This window comes from Miscanthus floridulus, chromosome 12 (assembly GCF_019320115.1).
Source record: "Miscanthus floridulus cultivar M001 chromosome 12, ASM1932011v1, whole genome shotgun sequence".
NCBI classification, from domain to species: Eukaryota; Viridiplantae; Streptophyta; class Magnoliopsida; order Poales; family Poaceae; genus Miscanthus; species Miscanthus floridulus.
In genome coordinates this window covers 69,167,523-69,178,794 of record NC_089591.1, presented here as the reverse complement: position 1 = coordinate 69,178,794, position 11,272 = coordinate 69,167,523, and the positions used below count along the sequence as shown (strand labels likewise).

General features: G+C 47.4%; 1 pseudogene; it reads left to right on the top strand.

Moving 5' to 3' along the window:
- The first annotated feature begins 5,155 nt into the window (after positions 1–5,155).
- Positions 5,156–10,237, top strand: LOC136496067 (uncharacterized; annotated as a pseudogene).
- The last annotated feature ends 1,035 nt before the right edge of the window (positions 10,238–11,272 follow it).

Below are 11,272 nucleotides of genomic sequence, written 5' to 3'. Positions count from 1 at the left end.
TCGGCTCTCAGAGCCGCACATTCGGGACTGTCTGGCAATACCGGCACGTTTTGCCCTTAATTACTGATAAACTTTCTCTCCTTATTAATTGTAGGGTTAAATTGACTGGCACATCTCAGGAGGAGTGTGTAGGATCGACCATTCCTATGCAGAAGATAGGCGGATCTACAGCTCCATCGAGCGGACCCTTCTAACTTGCTCATGTGTCCTTAGCACGGAACAAAATTCCGTGTCGACAATACCATTTACTAGAAACATGATCAAATGTGAATGACTCTAACTGGCATGCAATACATAGTTCCATTCTTTTTGGCTCAGGAGTACTACCTCTGTCTCTTTTTATTTGTCGTTCTCATTTTTCAAGAAGTCAACTATATTTGATTTTGACTAAATTTATAAAATATAAAATTTTAATACTTATAGTATATAATTAGTATCATTAGATAGATCGTTCAATCTATTTTTGTAATAAAATTATTTGGAGATAAAAATGTTGCTAATATTATTTATAAACTCAGTTACATTTTAAAACAGACGTGCTAGCGCCTGGACGTTCGACAGGATAGGATTCCGTCCGACGGTCGTTTCCTGAGGCCGCCTGCACAGCCTGCCCCCCCCCTCGTCCACTAATTCGCCCTGCCCGCATGTGCATCGCGCTGTCGTTGGGTCCGTACAACTCGCTCGCAATCCACACCGTCTGCCTAGATTCGACCTGCTCGCATCCGCGCACCCCGTCCCCATTCGTTCGCCCCGCCCCGCAGGTGCGCCTGCCTCGTCGTGCTCCGACTGCCGGCCCCCAGCGCGCCGAGCACCACGTCTGCTGACCACCGGCTCGCCGCTGCCCCATTGCCTGATGGTGCCACCATCACTCCCCGCCCCCTTGACTCTCCGAATAGCAAGAAACACGTGCAACAAAAAACACTTGAATGCAACATACGTCCGAAATAGATGAAACATTTAGAAAATATACTTGCAACATATGTGTAAAAACATATACAACATCTAGATAGAACACTTGTAACATGAAAGCACTTGCTGCAACTGAAAGACTAGAAAAGATGAAACATTTAGAATATACTGTTGCAACATATTTATGAAACATATGCAATATTCAGATCAAAACCCTTGCAATATACGTTTGGAACAAATGAAAAATTTAGAACAAACTCTTGCAACATGTCTGTGAAACACTTGCAACATACCTCTGAAACATCTAAAACACTTGAAACATATATTTGCAACATAGGAGAGAGGGAGCGCTTGTGCTGGTCATTTCCGATCGTGGCGTGGGAGCCGGCGACGAGTGGCGGGATGCGAGCACCACTAGCATCCAGCACCGGCGGCGCGCGCGAGCATGAAAGGTCTTGTTTAGTTTTGGTAATTGAGTGACAACCTAGATGGACTAATTGTGTTTATATAAGATACACATGTAATTAGTCCACATGTACATGTGTATGAGCAACATATGCCATGGAGGTGGAAATGGCTCAGAGATGTTGTTAAGCTCATATATGTGATGATAAGGAGCTCATTGCACATGAGACATGACATTGAGTCATGTGATCAAGGTGGAGAAGATCAAGACATGACTTGGCTTGATGGATCGATGGTAAGCGTGAAGGATAAGTTGGTGGCTTTAGAGCGATGGACCGCGTGGTGGTGAAGCTTGAGCAAGACTTGGCGCCAATGAACGAAGGCAACGGTGAAAAGCAAGTGAAGTCAAGATCGATGAATCAATATGATCACGTGATGATATAAAGTGGATCATATCTTTGTTGATCGTGTTGGTGCATATGTTGCATCGACATTGGAGGAGATGGAATAGAATGCGCAAGGCAAAGGTATAACCTAGGGCATTTTATTTCACCGGTCATAGGTGTGCATAGAAGTTTGTGACCGGCTTTAGGATAGATGGCCATACTATCAAGAGGGGTAAACTTGTTTGTATATCGGTCATCTAGTGCCACTCGAGTGATCTAACTTTGCATCGTCACTATGATCGAGTGGCGTGGCAAGTTGAGTGGCTAATCCTTTAAAAATGTTTGTGAAAAGCTAACACACATACACTTAGTGGTGTTGGTACATTTGCAAAGGAAAAGAAGTTAGAGTTAATGAGAATCAACTCGGTGAAGAAATAGGGGCGAGAAGGTGTCACTATGAGTGATCTGACGCTGGCCTCGGCAGGACCGACGTGTCCGGTCAGTGGCTGCAGTTGAGCGCGCGGTCTCGGTCTTGTGACCGGACACTGGCATGAAGAGTGTCCGGACGCACAGGGCCTGTGTTCGGTCAGACCGACGTACGCTGGCGTAGGTAGGCGCGAGAAGCCAGTGAGGACCGGAAGCTGAGATACATCCGGTCTCAAAACAGAGGCTCGGGGAGCTCTCTAGAAACGACCGGACTTAGGCGTTGCAGCGTCTGATCATCCCCGCTGTGTTGCGTCCGGTCGTCATGTGACCGTTGGCGTGCAAAGTTACCATTGAGATCGGGCGGCTCCGGTTGAACACAGAGTGACACGTGGACGTCGTAGCATGACTGGACGCTGGCAGGATGCGTCCGGTCGATACGACCGACGTGTCCGATCGTCCTGAAATCTGCCCAGTGAAGAGGTAATGGCTATTTTAGCCTATGGGGCTATTAATAGAAGTGTTGGTCAGCCTTTGGCCGAGAGCTAAGCACCCTTGAGCCTTGGTGGCTGTGTGTAGGTGTGCTTGGGAGCCCTCTAACTCACTTGAGCTTGATAGTGTTCATCGATCGAGTGAGTGAGCGATTCTAGTGTGATTGCATCATGAGGTTGCTTCGAGTGGTACTAGGTGATCGAGTTGTAAGCCGATGGTGCTTGTTACTCTTAGAGGTTGCCACCTCCTAGATAGCTTGGTGGTGGTCTCCAGTCGAATCCCGCAAGAAGCTTATGCGGTGCTCCAGAGAAGAGCTTTGTGAGGGTCATTGTGCTCCTCCACGGGAGCTACGAAGAGCAACTCTAGTAGAGCGAGACACGAAGGGCGACAAGTGGTCCGGACCAGGTCAAGTGCTAGAGCTTGTGGTAAGCACTCCACGTGGGAGAGTGTGACTTGTGGATCACCACTAGCAAGAGGACCGACGACAACCTTGGAACTTGTCTCAACGGGAACGTAGCATGTTGGCAAGCACGTGAACCTCGAAAGAAAAATCACCGTGTCAACATTGTTCTTCCCGTTGGTTTGCAATTCCCTTACACAAGCTTGTAATTACTTTCATATATATTGTGCTTGTGTAGTTGCTCTTGTATATAGTTAGCTTGTGTAGCTCATTAGTTATCTTCTTGCTTGTGTAGCATAGAAGTAGCTCCTTTGCATAACTAATTTGGTTTTATGTAATCTTGTTAGTCACATTGCTTAGTTTGTGTAGCTAAGTATTTGCCCTTTCTAATTTGGCATTAGTTGCTTTGTTATTGAGTATTGCTAGTGAGTTTAGGAGCTTTGTGCTTTTGCTTACTAGAATTGTGTAGGAGCTCCTCGGTTTGCAAAATACTAGCGGCATAGGGTTTGTGTGACCTTACTACTAGAATTAGATAGGTGAGCTCTAGCTAGCCCGACACCTTTATTGCCTAGTTAGGATCTTTATAAGCTGCTTATGAACTTCGATAGAGGGATGTAGTCTTGGCTAGACCGATTGTTTTAATTCCGCATTTGTTTTGGTTAGCCGGCGACGATTAAATTTAGAAAGGACTATTTACCTCCCTCTAGTCCACCGTCTCGACCTTTCAGAGCACCACAACCATCAGCACCGGCTTGTGTCGATCGAGCGGGCGATGCTCTCAATGGGGGGAGCGGGCGACGCGCGACAGGGCGCTGAGCGAGCGACGGCGGATGGGGCACGTGGCAGCAGCGAGGGAAGTGCATGTCCCTCGTCCACGTATAGGACGAGACAGCTGCAAGGCGCTGCGACAGGGGAGGAGGAATTGGGAGGGATAAAGATAAATGATTTTTTTTCTAATAAACTCACGGACAGAGCGAATGGTAGGCTAAAAGCGCAAGCAACGAGGCGGTGTGCATTCATTTGACCGGTATGCATCTTACCGAGTAGTAGCGAACTCGTCTTCCTCCTCGAGAGCACCAGTCCAGATCTAGCTTGGCCCCCTCCCTCCAGCCTCCGGCGACCTCGCTGGAGAAGGCTCGGAGTGGGCCCCCCTTCTTGTATTTAGTATATAGTAGTTGTGAGTTGCCCGGATGGGTGTTGCCTCCCGTCGTGGAAAGTCCTGTCTTGCCATCGCCATCGCCGCCACTGTGGCCATTCTCGTCCTCGCCGCCGCCGACGTCGATTCCAAGGTCAGTAGAAATAAAATAAACTCGCTCTTCTTCTTAGCAAATCTCTTCTTCAACATCCCAGTCTCCACCTTCACCCGCCTCCGCTGAGATCTGCTCCTGTCCGATCCACGTCCTTCGCCGCCCGCATCCATCTCCATACAGCAGCCTCCGGTCCTCATGTTCTCTTCTTTAGTAAGGCGGCTCCTCTTCTGGTGTTGGTTCGTCGACTCCGCCTCCACCTGGGATCCTGGTTTGAGCTTCTTTTCCAAACTTCCGGCGACGACTTGAACAGCATCCTTCGGTTGTCAACGCGCTACTCCATCGATGGCTCAACCGACCCACCTTTAACCGGCGCTTTGCACGATTAGTCAATCCGGGTGCTTGCGTCCTTACGCCCCTGCGGCCCCCCGCCGACGGACCTCCTTGTAAAACGGCTGCTGTGATAATATAATATATTATATTTACTATTATTACGGATGACATCTTATACTGTATCACTAACACATGAATCACTGACATAGTACTTTTTTATACTACTCACATCATAATGATGATAAATATGTAAATAATCCACAGCCCGACGATGCGCCGACGACAGCCTCGGAGCCGTCGTCTCCCGACCCTCCGACAACAACGCCCTCAAGGCTACAGCGCAGCCGCGGAGCCCTCTCTCTGTTCCCTGCAACGACAGAACGCCTCCAATCTCCATCCCGCGTCCCCGTCCCGTCTCCCGTGTAGTTGAATCAAAGCTAGGTTGGAAATTTTCTCCAATCGAATCTGATCTTATTCACATTTTGTGCGATTCTTCTTTTATTGTCCTGAAGTTTTGATTTTTGATATCCGCTACGGATTATAAAAGCAAAAAAAGTGGCATCCGGCTCTGAAGGATATATGGATAATAACGGTTCTAAGAAGAAGACTAGAGCCAAGGCTCCGCGGCTTCAGCATCTGCCTCCTGTAAGTCCTATCGAATCTCCTCTCCTTTCTAGACATTGATTTTGGTCGAGACTGAGTTATACGTTATGCTCCACAGGATATCCTACGTGATGTATTGTCACGGCTGGAGTTCAAAGAAGCTGCGCGAATGAGCATACTGTCTCGTAAGTGGCGAAGGGCTTTGGAGATGCTACGAGAACCTGGTGTTCACTAGGGAGACGATGTTCAGCAGCGGCAGCAATGCAGTCAAGAACCGACAGAAGTTCATCAGCAATGTCAACAGTGTCGTGCGTCAGCTCAGGTCTACCATTCTGAAAAAGTTTGTGGTTAGATTCAAGCTCCGCAAACGACAGACCCGCCATGTTGACAGATGGGTTAGCTTCTCTGCTATATGTCGAAAGCGAGGCACATTGTCTTTGATTTCTCTCAGGGGTCCTGGGGCGATGACCATGACAGCAGGTATATCTTTCCGCTGCATAATTTCAGCGGCTCCAATGGCTCTTCTGTTAGATCATTGCGCCTCATGTTTCTCTGCTTGAATCCACCACCTGATTTCTGTGGCTTCACAAATCTCAAGAAGCATCGTGCGCTGTACCCCTGCGTGGCTTGCAAACGTCGCAGCCATTGTATCGGTTGCGCTACTTGCGCGTGCAACATTGCAATGGGACGCAAAAGGTTGAGATCCAAGCTCCAAACCTTGATGTATTCAAGTTTCACGACAGTCCGAAGCCAACTTGTGCTCAATGGATGCTTGGCCCCAGCAGAGGCGACTGTTGCGCTGCTAGCATCGTCTGACTGTTTTAACTATGCCTTCACAGAGCTTCCATGTGGTATCCCTCATGTGCGGAAACTCAACATGGAACTTATCATGTGCGGAAACACCAAGGTTTGCACAATGCTAATGAAAATTTAATACGTTTTCATGTGCTTTAATTATGAATTTTCTAAATGACTGCCCTCATGTGTCAGATGCAAGAATTTACAAAATGCCCTACTGTCGAGGTTTCACCACCGATAGCCTGCCACGGGGGTACCCGGGGCAGTTTGTTCGGAATTCAGCGTATGCGGAACTCGACGGTTAACGCAAGAGACAGTCGATTTATCCTGGTTCGGGCCCTCGATCTTCGATCGAGTAATAGCCCTACGTCCAGTCGGCGTTAGCCTTTACGTTGGATTGATTGTAAAGTGTTGTGTCGTACAATTGTTGTTCTGTTCTTTCGTCTCTAGGAACCCTGCCCTCCTTTATATAGTCAGGAGATCAGAATCCTAGTCGGTTTATAATGAGCGTTCCTAGTAGGGTTACAGAATAATACTACTACTAAGATTACATGGGAAGAATCCTAGTTAGACTAGATCTTCTCCCTTCCTTGCGGGGTATCCCGTGGGTCCCGCACCGATAAGCCCCCGAGCACTTCATGGTTGAGCCTTGGAAACCTCGTCTTGTTCCTTCAGGTCTTGTCGAGTAGGAACAAGCATCGTTCGAGTGCTTTCTTGAGTGAAACCGTGTAGCGCTTTGTGAGATCTTCGCGTGGTCTGTACCTTTTTGAAGAAAAAAGTACTCCCATTTAGGTGTAGCCCCCGAGCCTCTTGCTGTTTGGCACAAGGAGCTGGAGGGTCTTCTCCTGAAATCGCTCTGATTCTTCGTCGAAGGGCTCTTGAGCATATACCCGGGTTCTTTGTAAAAAGAGCTTGGATATAGCTATGTCCGGATTCTTTTTATCGTGTGGCCTTGAAGTGATTTGTCTTGAAGAAGTCTTCTGAGTGATGTGCGCTTTTTTTAAGGAAAAAGTGCACTCACTGAGTGTAGCCCCTCGAGCCTCTTGCTATTTGGAACAAAAAGTTGGAGGGTCTTGAATCTTATGTTGTTCAAAAGAGCTGAAAAACCTTGCCTGTTGCAGCCCCCGAGCGTATATCCGGGTTCTTTTATTCAAAAAGAACTCTGGTGCAGGGTTTTGGCATATTTTCTGGTATTCTGCTGTTGTTAGATGTGGTTGTATGGTAGTGGTTGAGTGTAAATGTTGTTTGCTCACGAGTTGTACAGTGTTGGTATATCCTTTCGAATATGCTCGTCCTTGAGTACTGTTCCTTCACGCCTGAGTCCTCTTACATTGAATTCTGTCTTTTCACTGTGTCCTTTGTTAGGTTTGTTCCGTTGGTGCTCCCGGTCTATGTGCATCGCTTCTTTGGTCTATAAATACCTTTTTGTGTGCTGTTTTGATTCATCGAGCACTTTGTTGCGTGGTCTGAAATCTCTATAGTCATGAATATGATAGTTACTGAAGTAGAGCAGCCACCGGACATATTTTGTAGTTCTTGTGTATCTTGTCGTAGCTAGAGGGAGTCTTGTGATGGGGATTAGAGGTAGGCTAATTCCACAGTAGCATTGTACTTGGAAGTACGTGGCGGTAGTTAGAGGGAGTCTTGTGATGTGGGATGCGATCCTTCATCTGGCAGTTCTGGGTTGATCCTCGTCGCCTGCCCTGAGACTATCCAGTGCAGATCAACACCATATCCAGCATCACATCGGACTTGGGTAGACAGATGCCTGCCGACCTTCTCTGCTCCATGTTGTCCCGTCGTGCTGCTGATTTCCACCTTGGATGCACTACGTCCGTCCTTTGAAAAAAATAGTGTAGCCGAGGGCGGTTTGTCCTACCGAGTAGCAATTTGGAACACGTAGTCGTTCCAGAGCCTAGCCGTGTCCGGGTTCCTCTTTGCTACTTTGCTTGTCGTAGTGCCGAGTTCGTTGGGTCTTATAAGATGTGTAATCTTCTATTTTCTGAAACCATTTATAATAGAAAGAATCTTGTCTTCTGAGTTATCATTCTTTATTCTCTTGATGTCCCGGTTGTCGATGAGATTTCCTGAGTTCTTTCTGTAAGGACTGGGTTGTTGCGCTCCTTGTGAGGTAACCCTTCTTTGCTTTATTGTTGATGAGTTCTTTTTGTAGTAATATGATAACTCCGCCGTGGTGCTAGGATGGATAAGTCTGAAATCTGCCCGTTGAACTGTACCGTTGTGTGGATTTGTGACATCCATCATTTTAGCTGTGTCAGTAAATGGACCGTTGCGTCTCCATGCTGTGTTAAAAGCGGGCCTGGTGGGCCGCGTTTTTACTGGTGTAAAATCTATTTAAGGGCCTTTCCTCTTCTTCTTCCTTACTGCCCTAATTTTTCTTTGAAACCCTAGTCTTCAAACTTTCGCCGCCGCCATTGTCGCCGTCATCTGAGCGCTGTCGTCTGAGTCTTCTCGATTCTTAGTGCCCCATTGCTTTTGCTAGTATATGGGTAGGAAGAAGTCGGCGAGTAAGTCCCAGGCGACCTTTGTCGACGAGGAAGCATCGCTCTCTATCATTGAAAATCAAGAATTCATGGCCATGAGGGCTGCTCAGAAGGTCTGGCCGGCTCTGACTACAACTGAGGACCAGTTGCGCGAGCTCATGAGTGATGGTCTGCTCCAGAGCAAGGAATTTGCTGATTGGAGAGCTCCAGGCGAGCATCGGGCGAGCATCGGGTCCCTGCTCTAAGTCCTGGTGAGATTATTCTTTTCAGTCTCCTTCATCCATGCTGGTCTCTACCTTCCTGCTTCTACCTTTCTTCACCGATTTCTCAACTATTTTGGGATTAGCCTGAACCATCTTGCTTCCAATGCTGTCCTTCATCTTTTTGTTTTCGTTCATCTTTGTGAAATTTTTCTTGGAATTCCTCCTTCTCTTTCTCTCTTTCGTTACTTCTTTCGCCTGAAGCCCCAACCCCACCACGATGACATCAATGTTCTTGGTGGCTGTGGGATTCAGTTTCGCCAGGGTCTTAAGAGCAAATTCTTTGACTATGACCTAGTTGTTTCTGTGAGGGATTGACATGCTGACTGGTTTTATGCCGCCAACTTGATTCCTCCTCTTTCCATTTATTCTGGATCTGGTCCCTTAGTTAATGACCGATGGGAAAAGAATCCTGTGACGGCGGCTGAGCTCCAGATGATCAAGCCATTTCTTGAGAGGATTTGCACTCTGAAACAGCAAGGCTTGACCGGCTTTGGAATTATTTCTAGTTTTCTTCACCGTCGAGTTCAACCTTTGAAGGAGCGAGAGCATTACGGTTTCGAGTCCTCTGGGGCGGAGGACCCTTCTCGTATGGTCCCTGCCCTTGAGTTGACTGATGAGGAGGTGCTCGAATCTTCAAAAGATGCTGAAAGGAGTAAGCGTTGTCCCGCTTGCTGTCCTTAAGTACAGTGCTAACAACCCGCCCCCTGCTGTGAGTTGTTCTTTTCTTATGCGGGTACTTTTGATTTTCTTTTGTTGTGTCCATTTTTGCTTAATCTTTCTTGTCTTGTTGTTTTACTCTTTTATAGGAATTGTGGCATAATTTTGCTGATCCAATTCCCCTTGATGATTGTCCTGCAAATGTGGAGGCTGGGGGTAGTCTTGCTGGGGCATCCTTGGCCAGTAAGTTTCAAACTACCATGGTGCTTCCTAGTGTTTCTTCCGTATTTTCTGATGTATATGAAGAGTATGTTCCTCGTTCAGTTCCTCGAGCTCCTCGTACTTTTGGAAAGAGGGGGCGAGCAGATAGTTCTTCTTCTGCTCCATCTGCTGCCAAGAAGTCTCGCCAGTCGAGTGCTTGTCCAGGTACTCTAGTTGTAGCTAGCATGCTCTTAGGTGAGCATATTGATACGCTCTGCCCTTTTGTTGTTTGTTTTTATCTTTGACCAAGTACTTTTGTCCTTTTTCAGCTAGCGCTATGGTGGCCTTGGTCGAGAGTGAAGAAGAGGAGGATGATGATGTCGCCCTTGTTACTCATCGGTGAGTTCTTTTCTCGTTTTCCTGTTGTTGAACCCTTCTTTTTGTTTTGACTTTGGTCTTGTTCCCTTGTAGTAAGCGGTCATTGGGTTCGAGTTCTTCTAGGGCTCCAGTACCGGTCGCGCTACTCCCGTCGCAGGGTGGTGGCGATGTTTTTGCTGCTGTGGTTCCCCCTGCGAGGTCTTCTTTTGGTTTTATGAAGAAGAAGATAGCTGAGTGAGTGAATTATGGTTTTATTTCTTTGCTTCTGTCCTCCTTTTTTTCTTATTCTTATTGGCGAGTTTCCTTGTCAACTTTCAGGCCTTCGTCTTCTCTGATCCTCCAGTCGACTTCTTGTCAGACCTCTAGTGCACCCTTGTGTACTGAGTCTCGAGACTCAGAACGCACGGTCGTCGAGGTGGCTATGAGGGGGACTAGAGTACGTAGCTGCTGATTTGCTGACTCCTGAGGTGACCGTGGCCATGGTGGCGGGTTCATCTGAGGGATTGGCCGTGGCTTCCTAGGAGATTGCCCTGGTCGTGCCTTCTTTGCCTCGGCCGGCTTCTCCCTCTCCTCTTCTTGCTTCTGGTGGTCCGCCTTTGGCTGATGACGTGGTGCAGCAATTTGATGCCACTCATCGATTGTCGGAGCTGACTGCTGCCTGGGGAAACTTGGCGACCTTTGTGACTTCTTTCGGGGAAAAGCTCTAGGTAAGTTTTTCTGAAGTTCTTTCTTTGGATGTTTGTTTTTTTATCCTTATGTCTTGTTTTTCTCTCTCTTTTTGCTCAGTCTTTTTCTCATGATCATACCAGCTTCTTTTTCTCATCTGAAAACAAGAAAAAGTTGTATTCTGAGGTGAGTACCTTGAAGGCAGAGCTTGACCTCTATTGGGCTGAGTTGGAGACCGAGCATCAGACGCATCAGATGGAGGAGAAGACTCTCCGTGCCCGGGTAGTTGAGGTAGAAAAGCAGAGGGATGCAGCTGCTCAGGAGGCCTTGAAAAACATGGAGGCCATGAAGAAAGAGTGCCATGGTATTGCGAGTTCTTTTTCGTTTCCTTTTGTATTCAAATTTGCCTTTCTGCTGACTTGTGTTTTGTTGCCTGGTCTAGCTCTCCGAGTTGAAAAGCAGAAGCTCTCAGAGGGTATCGAAGAGATGAAGACACTTGTTCATACTAACCATAATAAGGCTGAGGAGGTAATTACTCGAGCTAAAGAAGAACTCGCGCTTGCTAAGTTGATTAGGCATGGAGCCGACAGGGATCTTGTGTAGGCCC